The sequence below is a fragment of the Oryzias latipes genome, chromosome 1 (assembly GCF_053564925.1).
Source record: "Oryzias latipes strain Hd-rR chromosome 1, Olatipes_Hd-rR_3.1".
Lineage (NCBI taxonomy): Eukaryota > Metazoa > Chordata > Actinopteri > Beloniformes > Adrianichthyidae > Oryzias > Oryzias latipes.
In genome coordinates this window covers 28,373,798-28,387,531 of record NC_136237.1, presented here as the reverse complement: position 1 = coordinate 28,387,531, position 13,734 = coordinate 28,373,798, and positions in this window count along the sequence as shown.

The window sequence follows — 13,734 nt, the reverse complement described above, 5'->3', positions numbered from 1 at the left end:
ACCAACAGTTTTTGTGTGCAGGTTTTTAAATTTTAAACCCTTGATGCCTCTTAATGCGAACTTGCATCAAACCACTTCGGCTCAAAAATAACTTTAATTTAGCATCTAATGAGACAAAGACATGAGATTTCTTTTATTTCACAGCTGGAAATAAACCGTTTAACCATCAAGGGGTTAAATGGGTTCTGGTGAAGCACACTGAGATCCAACTTTATATACTGCATTATGAAATCTGGAGTTTCAATAAAACTTGATTATATGTTTATTTGAGGTTGTGTTTGAATTGTTTTATGAGGAAATTTGAGATAATGTGCAGAAACTTTAATAGGAACACAGAGGTTCCTGAACCATTTTTCAATTTGACCAAATCCTAAATTGTGGTTACGCCAACGCTGCCTGCAGAAACACAACCACACAAGCCAGGAAGCAAATAACAGGTAACACAAATCTATGATAAAGATTTGACTAACCCTTGTGCTATCTTAGATGACCCCACCCTTACATTGACATGTTCTCCCTACAATGACAAAGGGGGATAAAGGTGGAAAGATTTCATGTCATCCATGGACACCATTGAAGATCACAAATCATTGAAGAAAAAAGTTTCGGAGCACTGTCTAGTGGGTCTAGATGACCCAACTCCCAGTGTTAGAGTGCCTAGGATAGCACAAGGGCTAAAAAGGAGGCTGAGGAATGTCATGCTTACCAAAAGAAAGGTAGGGAAAATAAAGAAAAATTACTTGCTGAATCTCAGAACATTATTTATTGCTGTTTATTGCAACATGATAAATATATAAGCAATAAAACCTTAGGCAACTTATCCTGTTTTTTTTCTTTGGTAAGGCAAGAGATCGTCTTAGTACAATTTCTCATATCCAGCATGGAAAATGATCCCAAACCAACTTGATTTGTAAAATGGGCAAAAGCCTTTTTTCCAAAAGGGTCCTGCTGCTTGCCTGATGACAAGGATCAGGTTTAACAAGACCCGCTGATGCCGAACAGAATGAAGTGGGTTTAGAAAATGGATGTGTGAAGGAAGGATTTCTCCACAGACCCCTTCGCTGTGCAGGACCGCCTGCTTATTGCTTTTGTGCAATAGATCAGAAAACACTTTTCAATTATTGTTTATTATAGATTGATCTCCGGAAACGTCTGTAAATTAAACAAGATTTTAAAAACACCATTGTCTTAAAGGAGTGCATAAGAGGCAGCGTTTCTATTGTTAACCAACAGACAAGCATACAACTCTTTTATATATGATACACATCTTTACAACTTTACAATTTATTTTACATCAAAATGCAAAATGCACACAGTTAAGCGACTTATTTAAAATCTATGCAAAAAAAAACTTTAAAATGGCTTAATAACGAATTGCGGCTTTTGTTACCCCATCAGGTGACCTTTGGCAACAAATGACTTGCAATAGAAAAAAAGTAAAGACAATCAGAACACAAATTCTATTTTTTACTAAAGGTATTTCATGTTTTTAATGTTGTTTTTTGTTCATTTTTTATTAAGTTTGTGTGCGTTACTATTAGTATGCAAGTCTCTTATTTTTTATCTTGTTTTGTAACTTTAGTCTTTACTAAATTGAATTTAAGTGAAGGTATCGGCGAGAAATCAGGAAAGACGGGCGACCACAGAGCGTCGTGCCATCCATCAGTTGGAGATTGTGTCTCATGAAGCGAACAACAAGATGTCTTTTTCTTACCCAACTCTGCGTTGCAGCAATGTGATCAGTCTTTTCTCTGTCTGGTAAGGAGAGGAGACAGCCAGATTAAAATCAAAAAACCTTTCCATTGATCTGAAGCCTCTCCTGTGACATCATTACTCCTGACTTAAATGATGCCAGTCTTTGAAGTCTACTTGAAGCTCGGAGTTTCATAGACTCAAAACTGAAGAAGATTTTAAAAAACTAAAGTGAAGAAAACAGACAGGCTAATTAAATTCCAATCATGAGCAATCCCTCGTGTAAATTTCCTCTTATGCTCCAGATAAAACAATTCATTAAAGAATATAGGATTCTTCAGGTGGAGGACGGCGTGTGAAACATAATGTTCATTCAATAATATATAGAGAACACTTTCATATCAACCTGATATTAGAAGAGCATTGTTCCTGCTCAGTACAAAAAAGCCCAACAAGAAGAGTAAACTTCTGTTTGTGTGATCTGCATTGAACCCTTCTGCTCTTCAGTCAACATCCTTACATCTATATCCATGTAAGGCATGTGGGATGAATTACAGAACTGTTCAACCTTTGATCAAGAGAGTGAGACACAGCTACCAACCCAGAACTGGGTCATTGCAACTAGAATAAACTGGAAAAACAGGAGCAAAGGTTCTTTGCGTGAAAGATAAACAAATGCTTTTTGTAATAATGAATTAAATAGATAAACCAAAAATTAATCTCAGGAACCGTAACTCATCCTGAACCAGATGTCAGGGGGGTTTGGTCTTAGTTTGAAGTCTCTAGGACATTAAGGAAATATTTTGGGATCTTGTCAACAAGTGAGGGAAGATCAGAGCGTGAGAGTGACAGGCGATTGAAGTGGTCCGGTCCTTTGTGGTAAAGACAGAGCTGAGCCAGAATGCAAAGCTGTTAGTGTACCAGTCGATCTTCATTCCAATACTCACCTATGGTCATGAACTCTGGACCGAAAGAACAAGGTCCCAAATACATTCAGCTGAAATGATTTTCCTCTGGGGCGGCTGGGCGCTCCCTTAGAGATTGGGTGAGAAGCTCGGTCATCCGGAGAGAGCCGCTGCCATATGGGTCTTATCAATTACAGGACACTATATGACAGCCACATAGAAAAGAGCCATTTGAGGTGGCCATTTAATCCGGCCATTTAATCCGGATGCCTCCTGGACACTTCCCTGGGGAGGTGTTTCGGGCATGTCCCACTGGGCGGAGGCCCCGTGAAAGACCCAGGGACACGCTGGAGAGACTTTGTCTCTCTGCTGGCCTGGAAACGCCCAAGGGTCCTCCCAGAGGAGCTGGAGGAATGTGAAGGAAGTCTGGGTGTCTTTGCTTAGACTGCTGCCCCAAAACTCGGTCCCAGTAGAGTGGAAGAAGATGAATGGACATGTAGAGATTGAGATTATGGGGCAAACATCGTTTTACACTGCAAAAAATGTCTCAATAAGCTATACTCAGTCACATTGAATTCTAAAAAGCTAATCACAGAGATTTTTTTCTTTTAAACTAGTATCACAGTGTGATCCCAATGAATCCTGGCAAAACCATCATGAGATGTGCCTCTGGAATCATGGCAGAACATATTTACTCAGCAGAGAAGCAAACATGCAGCGTGACTTCACTTTCAACCACCTTATGCTCCTCTGCTTGTGTGATGGGGTCATGAAAAGGACATCAAATTCCATCTGTCAGAAGTGTTACTTTCCGTTCAAAATTAGCCTTTTCAGGTCACTCTAGGATTCACTTTCATACTAAATACAAAAGACTTCTAATCACTGAGGCTCCAGTGGGGCTTTCCCAATGCACAAAGTCCCCTGACCCCCTCAATAAAACAAAACTGAAGATTTCAGAGTGGGCTTTTCTTGTGGCCAGTTTAAGGCGCACCTGTGCAATAATCATGCTGTCTAAGCAGCATCTTGATATGGCACACCTGCGAGGTGAGATGGAATTTCTTGGCAAAGGAGAAGTGCTCACTATCACAGATTTAGACAGATTTGTGAACAATATTTCAGAGAGCTGGTTATTTTGTGTATGTGGGAAAAAAACAAAAGTGTTGCGTTTATATTTTTGGTCAGTGTATTTAGAAACAGACAAGTTTTCTTTCCTTTTACTTTGCTCCTGTTCAGTGCTGATTTCAGGTATAGGCAAATGTTCATTGTGAAAACAGATCAATACAAATTAAATTTGTGAGATTTTCCCACCACCAATGAATGGCTGCCTTTCCTGGTCTGTAACCACAAAAACAAAATTAGTGTTTGTAAAAATTTTAGATGATTCTATCAGTAACGGTTAGGCTCATCTGAAGCAAAGATCATGTCTGTGGATCACAGGAGACATGTTGTAGCATCGTACCCAGGCCAGTCCTCATTTACTCAGAACTGCACATGCTCAGAAGTGGTGACTAAAACATCTCTGCTAAACCCACAATACTATCAAAATGTGCCATCTCGATACACATGCTAAAACCAGATTGTTTTATTTTTTCATTTCAAACAAAAAAAAAATACACATGGAACCAAAAACAAGTAACACAATCAGGCTTTTTAACTTCATGAGTCTAGATACCTCATTTTAGGAATGAGATGTCTCCCATCAGCACTATGAGGTGAGGTGGGAGCTCAAAGACAGACTGTAAAAGGATTTTTTTTCGCTGTCATCTGTGAATAGATGTTGTCAATTACAGGACTTATATGACAGCTCTGGGTCCGTAAATGAGTGTTAATAGGTGAAAAGGTGAGCTGTGACTTCTCCTGTCGGCTCTACTGAGTGAAAATGACAACAGCCTACTGCCCAGACATTCATTATCAAGTAACTGTCTCCAGATTTGGCATCCTTGCTAATATGATGGTTGGAGGGGTATAAAGGAGGGGTATTACAGGAGGGATTTTAACAGTTATCTCATCAGCTGGTTGACAAAATGTCAATCAGTGACTGATGCTAACTCAGGTATCAAAGCAAAGTGCTATTTTCTCCTTTATTTTTTTTGACGACCCCAATTTAACTCGGTCACCTCTTGTCCCTGCTGACTCAAACAAAGGTAAAATGAGAGCTGTGCTTTCAAGCTTTTTATTCGCCCATCAGCACTATTCTACTGCCTCACTGAGGGATGGTGAGAGGTGTGTGTGTGTGTGAGTGGGGGTGGGGGGGTCTTGTTTAAGGGTACCTCTTCCATCTTGATGTTCTGTCCAGCACAGCTGGTTTGGCAGAACTATAGTGGGCGCATTAGTGTGGTGGGAAAGGAAAAAAAGAACGTTATCACCAAAACCTATCCTTTGTTTTGTAACACAGAACATTCATCCAAAAGATACTTATTTTTCTTCTTGGATTCTGGAAGCTCTCAGCATTTAACAGCACAGTTTCTTAAAAAAAACAAAAAAATAAAAAAAAAATTGCAATAAGAAAAGCAGAATAAAGTTTAAGGAATTCTGTGATTTTTTTTTAAGTCAGAACATCTTTTTCCAAACAAGCTGTACCTTAAGCAAGTACAGTAGTTGCTAAAAATTTTTTTAAAATAAAATAAAAACTGGAACTGTGCTATGTGGGACTGTCTGCAACACCCATGCCCAAATCTGCCAATGGCCTGGTAATATATGTGGTGGAGATGGGCGGTTGTGTCAGAATGAGCGAGTGTTCAGGACCTGATTGTCTCCACCTGGCTGCAGCACATCTGCGTCCCATCATCAAATGAGGGGGATCCTCTTCAGCTTTCATTAAAGCTGTTTAAGTGCATAGGGTGCTGTGCCTCTAAAGCCAGCAAACCATTACCAAATTTGGGATTTAGAAGAAGATTTATCCAATTTTAGCTGCACTTTAAGCTTTGACCCTGACTTCTGCTCAGCTTTTCTTTTAAATTGATGATCCGTTAAAGTACTGGAGCAGAAAAACTTAAAGAAAACTGCTAAAGAAATTCAGTTTTAAAGAAGTCCAGGTTATTAAATGGTCTTGGTTGACAGTTCTGTGCCTCAGAGTTTGACCCAGTCAATCTAACTAAAAAAAATGAAGAATTACATTGTTTTTTGTAAAACGCAACTCTTTAAAATAATAAATGAAAGATAAAGAATATCAATGATGAATCATAATATTAAAAAACAAAAACTAATGATTCTGATTTGTTCTTGTGTTAAATAGTGATAAAGTTTAGATGTGGTTCAACAGGTGTGATGAACCTTATTGGGCATCCTTAATGGTAATAATTGTTCATTTTGATTAACCGTTTTGTTCTTTTTCAATATATAATTCTGCTGCCTTCTTCAGGTCCTCGATGACACTGTTCTATGAAGAGATTCATGATGAGAAAATGATGCTTCATTGCTTTGTTTTATTGCAGTCCCTAATCAGCTCTGACGAGGACAAAATCTCTATTTACTTTGTTCCACAAACTTATAAATAGAGCAATCCCTGCTCCATGGCTGCAGGAACAGCGATTAAATGCATTTCAAAGCATTTCCATAGTTTATAGATCAAAGACAAACAAGAACTTTTCTCATATAGTAACGTAACCCTAACAAGCATTTTAGCATTAGGACCATTGTTGGCATGTAAATGTGTCATGTAAAAAATGGTTCCTTTATTCCACAAATGGGTATTTGAGCAGTGAAAGTGTCACATTTTTTGTTCAGTTAAACTGATCTGCTTGTTTTTTAATTAATATTATTTATTCAGTAAAGCCTTCTCAACAACACAATTTTTTCAACACATGCTTTTTTAACAGTGGCAGGAAAAGGACACAAAATTGCACGGAGGGCAAAGAAGCCAGTTTGTGTATGGATGTCTGTCGTGCTCAGACGCTGCTCCTCACTAATCCCAGGTTAATCACAGAGAGAATGCAAAAGAAACTAAATGAGAATAGAGATATACTTTACAGCTAACATCATGAACCCAGCTGAACAGGAAATCTGCAACCCATTTACTAAAGTTAATTGTTCGAATTAGCGAGGTTGGTCAAACAAGAAACACCTCCAAACTTTTGCTTTTAGTCTTGGTTTATCGTATTTTCAGCACTATACGGTGCACTAAAAAGCAGTAATTTTCCTTCAAAAACTACTGGACAATTTATTATCTGGAGAGCAACCAGAATCAATCCACACATAAAGCGCTCTGGATTAAAAGGTACACAAAAGTTATAATCTGGAGAATACACTATGTAAAAAAAAAGACAGTAATGTCTTAAAAGAGCAAAATAGGGCTTCTAAGAGCAGCAATTTTGCAAACAAAAGATGGGAAAAGTTATGAACTTAACCGTGCATTTAGACATGAGCATAGTCTCTAATTATTCAGCCTTTAAATCATGCATTTTACACACTACCAGCCATCTGACAGTGTTGGGTTTTAAATACTAAAAATATATATTTTTTAATGAGTAAGTCTTTAAAGTGACTTCACTGAGAGTTGGCTTGTTGGAAAACAAAGGAGGGTGGCTTGAGAGGCTCATGTGCATTCATAAAAACACCTAATAGCTTGTTTTATGAACAGCAGCCCTCCCTCGCTGTTTCTACTCTTTTCTGGAGACTGATTTGTTTTGTGAGATTGAGACGATAATGCTGTGAGATACAAATGAGGAGGCTGTGAAAAAGCTCATTGGAAAAAAAGCAAGGAGAAGCGCAGCCTTGTAAACAAAATTCTATTTCACATTGTTAAAAGGTAATTTGTCTCCATCCTGCATGGTGGGGCCTTCATAAATAAAGCAGAAATTGCACACGGCAGGTGAACATGTGCTTCACCTATTTTCCCCGCGTTTTACATGCACAGTACTGCATGTTGGTAGTACTCTCTGAAATTATGTAAGAATATGTTTAATGTTTTTCGTTTATTCTATGTTGGATAGACTTTATTGTAAAAAAAAAAGCCATGTTGAGGTTGAGAAAACATTTACAAAGGAAAGAAAGAGGAAAGGGAAGGACGGTGAGGACAGAAGGATTATAAAGAATCATAAAACAGTGGGCAGAAAAACAACAACAGAAAAATGTTGCACAAGGCTTAAAATTATCAGTAACAAATGTAAATATTTTCAAAAAGGACTAGACATTTGTGCACAGAAACATGTGTCCACACACTCGTACATCTGCTCAAACACAAATAAGAATACCTATAATCGTAATCCGGACATACGCATACACACTATGTATTTTACACGATCTAACACACAACTATGCACATATAAAGATACGCACAAACATTTGTCGAAGACATTTTACACACCAGGCTAACCAGCTCTCACTGCTCCGATGGGTGTGTGTTTACTACAATGATGTCACTGAATGTCGAAGACAAGGACACTGCACTGGCCCCGGAGACCACCGCAGGCTCTGCAACAACAGAGGTAACCCAGGTCCCTTAACACCCCCCCACCCCTACCCTATGAGGAAGAAATGAGAGTAGAGCTTTCCCGAGATGACCCAATACCTCTCACTCTACGACAGATATGGAAGGACTGCCTAACTCAATAGCAACAGGTTATCTATAGTATAGGGAGTGCAAAGCGCTGTCCCCAAAAAAACATGACCTCTAACAAACGCATGAGCAACAAAGAGTCCTAAACAACCCTCATATGCACCCCTAGATGTAAGGAAGGGCCACCCAGCATGTGCCCACACACCACCAGGTGTGAACGTAGCTTTACAGTTATAAACAAACAATTAAAATAAAGGGGGTTGGGGCACCATAATTTAAACTAAAAACCAAACCACCCCTTTGGTGAGGCAACAAGACAGTTAAATGAGCAGAACATTATTTTTCCTCCTTTTCTTGTGGATATTATATTTATTAACCCTTTAACACTGGAGCTGTCCCCAGCAACTGCAAAATAACACACGCTCCTTGAACTTCAGTAACTCTTAAACTGTTTACGCCCGTAACTTAATTCCAACGGATCCTGACATAGAGAAAAGTACCTTCCCACCAAAATGCAACAATCCTATCAGAATCAGTTGGCTTACGTTCATTGCGTAGGCATTTTTCTTTCATAAAGTGTCAGCATAGAGCTGCTTTTCTTGGCTTCAGAATTCTCTGGAATTTCGTTGACTTTGTGAATGTCAGCAGTCATCACTGTGTCCCTCTGGTTACCAGCGGGAACCGTCTCCTGAGTTCTGAATGCACTCCGTTCACTCACAGTATACGTAAGCACAGCAATGAGCCTAACTCAGTGTGAAGTATTGTTTGTGTCACTCTGCCTGCATTACCGAGCGTTATATCCAGACCTGATCTTCTGCTTTCCTGACCCTGTTTTGTCTCTGACTCAGTTTGCCTGCGGCCTGCCCCGAATTTGGCCTGGATCCTGATTACTCTCGTTTTCTCTCTGATGCTCCCATGCTTGTTATTGACCCCTGCCTGCCTGACCCCAATTTAGCTTTGTGGACTTTTAGCCGTGCTAATAAAACTTGCTGCAATTGGAACCAGCTGTCTGCCCGTTATTGTGACAGTAAACCGTTGAAGAGTTACGGTAGTTCAAAGAATGTCAACACTGAAGCCAAAGCTCTGGTGTTAAAGGGTTAAAAAACCCTGAGCATTCAGGCGAAGTCGCGTTTCAGATTTATCACAGCAGAAATTTACATTTTCAAGTTGTGCAAGGCAGCAAACTCGAGCAGCAAATATGCAAATCTACAAATGTTGATTAAACAGAGCAACAGCCGAGACCACACAATTAGCTGTGGGTGTCTTTCCAAAGACTCCTTCTCCACAGCTATAGAAAGATCATGCAGATTACAGAACTGACGGTTCACCTCCAGAAACAATAGAAATTCATAAGTACATTATAAAGAGGCTTCTCATTTACAGTGGAGGAGATGAAGAATTGGGGGGGAAAGAAGTGATTTGCTCTCCATGAAACACTCAATCAGGAACACCAGTGTGCCACACAGCTCATCTCACCTTCATTTTGTCCATGTAGAGTAAATCAGTAAGAGGTATTGGACCCCTCGTGTTCATCCAGACAAAGCCGTAATCACACAGAGAATAATAATTAAATCTTCTAAAATACGCTCAAGCAGCGGGATAGTTCTTTAAATGCAAAAAGAATGTGCATTATCGTCTCACTCCAGTCTACTGACTGCAGTGTAGCTGCATGCTACTTTTATCTCTTCCATCTTTCTAATGCATAATTAGATTCCCAGTCTCAAAAGACAAACAGCAAAAACTGCATATTTAGCAAAACTCCATCAACATCAGAAGCCAAATGGTGATGGATATGAATGTTAATATTGCAGTTTCTCAATAATGTTCTAGATACAGTTTCCGAAATGTCATTTGAATATTAAACCTGTTGCAGTTTCTGATGTTTTTCATTTTAAATTCCATTTTATATTTATTACAGAACCAATAATAGACGAGATTGTTCACACGTTTGAAAGCAAAGCTTAAATTGCAATCCTAAATGTCTGAGGTATTTTTAATAACAGTAGGAGCTGGGCATGGAGAGCAGATAATATGATGTGTTTGGCTTAACTGAAAGAAGCCAAACAAACAGTTCCCTGCTGTCATAAAACCATACCACCCAAAAAATGCTGCTTTTATTTCCATACCTTTAAAAAAATAACCACAATGCAACAGAGATATTGATAAACTGCAACACAAGGTCATACGTTTAGCCACACAAAAAATCTGGAATTAATAAATTAGTGTTGATAAATTCAAAGCTTTATCTGAAATCTAAACAGTTGTGAAATATTGCAAGGGCTTATTTTTATTTGGTCGCACAGCAGTCCTGTTTGTTTTCGCAATTCTTCTTTTTTACTTTCTTACTTCCTACTAAATGCTCAAAAAATCACTAAAATTTGCATGCACCTCATCCAGTGTGGGTCCTTGGACAAGACCCCCTTCAGGCTACTGCCCAACTATGTAGCCACGAGCGGGCCCAAGTCTGGATCTCCCTGAGCCGGTCCCCAGCCCGGATAAAATACGGGGTTGTGTCAGGAAGGGCATCTGGCATTAAAATCCACCTGTGCATTTCAGTGAAAGATGCTCCTGCTTCGACACCTGGCTGTGGTTCCTGTCTCCGGCTCGACTCGCGCCCCTGACTGTCCCACCAACCCCGGCTGGATGAAGCCCGTCTGCTGGACTTTGTATTTGTATATGTAGTTGTAGATTTAGATAAGTTAATTCTTCTCCAAGAGTTCTGGTAAATCGCCTTTCCGTCCTGGGGGAGGATCCCTCCTTCATGTGGGCACCCCTGAGGTTTCTTCGTTTTTTCCGGGATCCGTTTTTTTTTTTTTAGGGGTTTTTCCTTACCGCGAAGGAGGGTCTAAGGGCAGGGATGCCAGTATAGCTTAGTCAGTTTGTTAGTTCATTTTAGTATTTTCCTATTTGAACTCTATGTATTCATGATCCTTTTGAGTTCATGTTTCACTTTTTACGAAGCCCAACGAGACGACTGTTGTTGTGATTTTGGGCTATACAAATAAAATTGAATTGAATTGAATTGAACTGATTTGCCGTGGCAACAGTTGATGGGATATGCCGGTAAACAACAACTAGTACTAGATAAAAGACATTTTTGGCGTGGTGACCCCCCCCCCCCCCCCCTTTAAAAAGAGAGAAAATGGGATAAAAACCCATTAATGTGGCTCAACATGTAAAGTTCAGAATCCACTAATAAAACCAAAAGACAATTGTCGGGGATATTCAAAGGACATTTCTACATTTTATGAGATGACTAGAAGACCTTCGTCTTAGCAGTCATTTTGTGGCAAAGGATGAATTTTGGCAATTTCAACATATTGCAAAATGTGGGAGAAAAACCTTTTGCTATAAAGATTTTCATGAAATTTCAGACACACCACCAGGTTAAGTCTATAACCACAACTGAAGTTTCATTGACCTTTGATCCCAAGAAGTGGCCACGATCTTAAATTTCCCAAAAACACTTTTCCTGTTGTAGTTTCTACAAATTCAAACTACTTGTAGGGATTTTGATGTATCACAACTCCCTGAGCATCAATAAGAAGATACTTGAGAAGAAAATTTGATTTGTTTGTAGATTTTCTACGGTGTTCGTGTGGCCAACTCGCAAAAGTGATGATTCCCTGTGGCTTGCATATATTTAACTCGAAAAATTTTTGAAGATTGAATACATCAAACATTGGCTCAAGCTGGAGGAAACAATCTAAAATACAAAATAAATATATTACATAGGTGGGTGTGGTTAACAAGAAAAAGCTCTGTTGTCAAGGAAATCCAAAAAGTTCTTCTTAGATTTCTTCTAAAAATTACATAGACCTGTTCAACATCGACCAAACATTTAAATGGTTACTATGGAGATAAAACCAGCAGGAATCTACTATTTTGAAAAAAGTGTTGTTTTTCTTTAATGAGTTTGTCGCATACAGCTCTGACCAGGGAGACAGGGGGAGGAGGGAGGAGTGATGACCCACCCATACTGGCTTCAAGCCAGATGCCTGCGGGCCAAACCATGTTGCTCATGGCATGGCATTTTTATTTTAAACCTTTACAACTGAGTTACACAAAAGAAAAAGAACGGTAAACTCAAACCAAGTTATGAAGAGTTTACAAAAAGAATTCATCACTGCTGTTTTGTTTTGCCTTGGTATCAGTTGTCATAACAACCGGTCATTGTTACTTTAAACTGATTTACATTTTTTCTCACCTGCCCCTGACGCATATGCGTTAGTTACATTTTGAAAGTCCCCAAATTTAGAGAGAAAATGGTTAAGATCCCGTAGAAATGGATGGTTTCCACAGTGAAAACTTTTAATTTGGGGGGTTTTGCAGAGCCGCGATTATTGGTGCACAAATAGATTCAGAACAAAACCCAGTAGGAAAGGATGAGTGAAAAAGCAGATCCTCCTCTCATAAATTTGTCTGGTGTGCCAAAAGACCTAACAGCATCAGCTTTCATATTGATCGCCAAGCTTTGCGATTCTGAAATGTTGCTGCTCCGATGACACCTTGTTATTGCAGCTCTGACCTAACTTTTACTCCTTTAGATTTCGTTTTCTAAAGCGTATTTTTTTGAAACACTCATTTCTGCAGAATCTTTCTAACCTTCGGATTGGTGTTGCCAATTCTATCACAGTTCAACATCTGTTGTGATGTGTTACCATGACAACAGGTAAGTGTTTTGTATGCAAAGACAGCTAATTGACCTTCCCAAAGCCCCTGTAATCCCTGAATTAAGACCCTAATTCCTAACAGGTTGAAGGGAAAACACTGAGAATAAAGAAAAATGACACACCTGAAAGCAAGGAAAAAGAACTTTAAAACATTTCTCCCTACGACCCTGATGAAAAATGTGAGTTCACTGGCAAATAAAGTGTAAGACCTTGGAGTGTTGACAAGGACACAGTGGTATTATCAGGAATGCAGCATTATGTGTTTCACTGAGACATGGCTGCAGGAATAAATTCTGGCTTGCAGTGCTTCTACTGCCTGCCTTTCAGACTAAATGGGCAGAAAGGAGCTGCATATAGAATGTGTAAGAGCAAAAAGAGGAGGGATCGCCATGCCTCCTCTCATAAGAACAGCAGATATATAATCCTAGATACGCTGCTGCGAAAGATTGTCCGCGCTCCACAGAAAACCCGACTTGTGTGCTGTGAGCTTTGATGCGTGTTGTCTGCCAAGAGAATTGGCCTGTGTTGACTGCTGAAGCTGCAACAGTTCTGCTGGTACCAAAGCAGAAAACGGTCATCATCACGTGTGCAGTCCCTGAAGACGTTCACCGCTTTTCTTGTGAAATTTCTATCAAACTTTTCAGTTCATGTCATCCTACTACAACAATGTCTTTCCTTAGAAGAATCTCTTGATTGTCTTAAATACCAAGAGGAAGCATTTTTTTCTATTTTTTACCCTTTAATTAACTTGTTTTGGTAAAATGTATCCAGCATACAGATAGCAACTCCAACTTCATCAATATTCCTAAAACTACACTCTCCATATTGCAAATATTTGCAAAATTCACAACAAAGCCAAAAAAATGATGTCAGCACATCCATTTTTGTGCCACCTGCTCCTCTTGTGTCTGTGATGTCTGTCTTGTATGGAACAAAGCCTCGGGGCAGATGCTGTTTTATAGCAGCT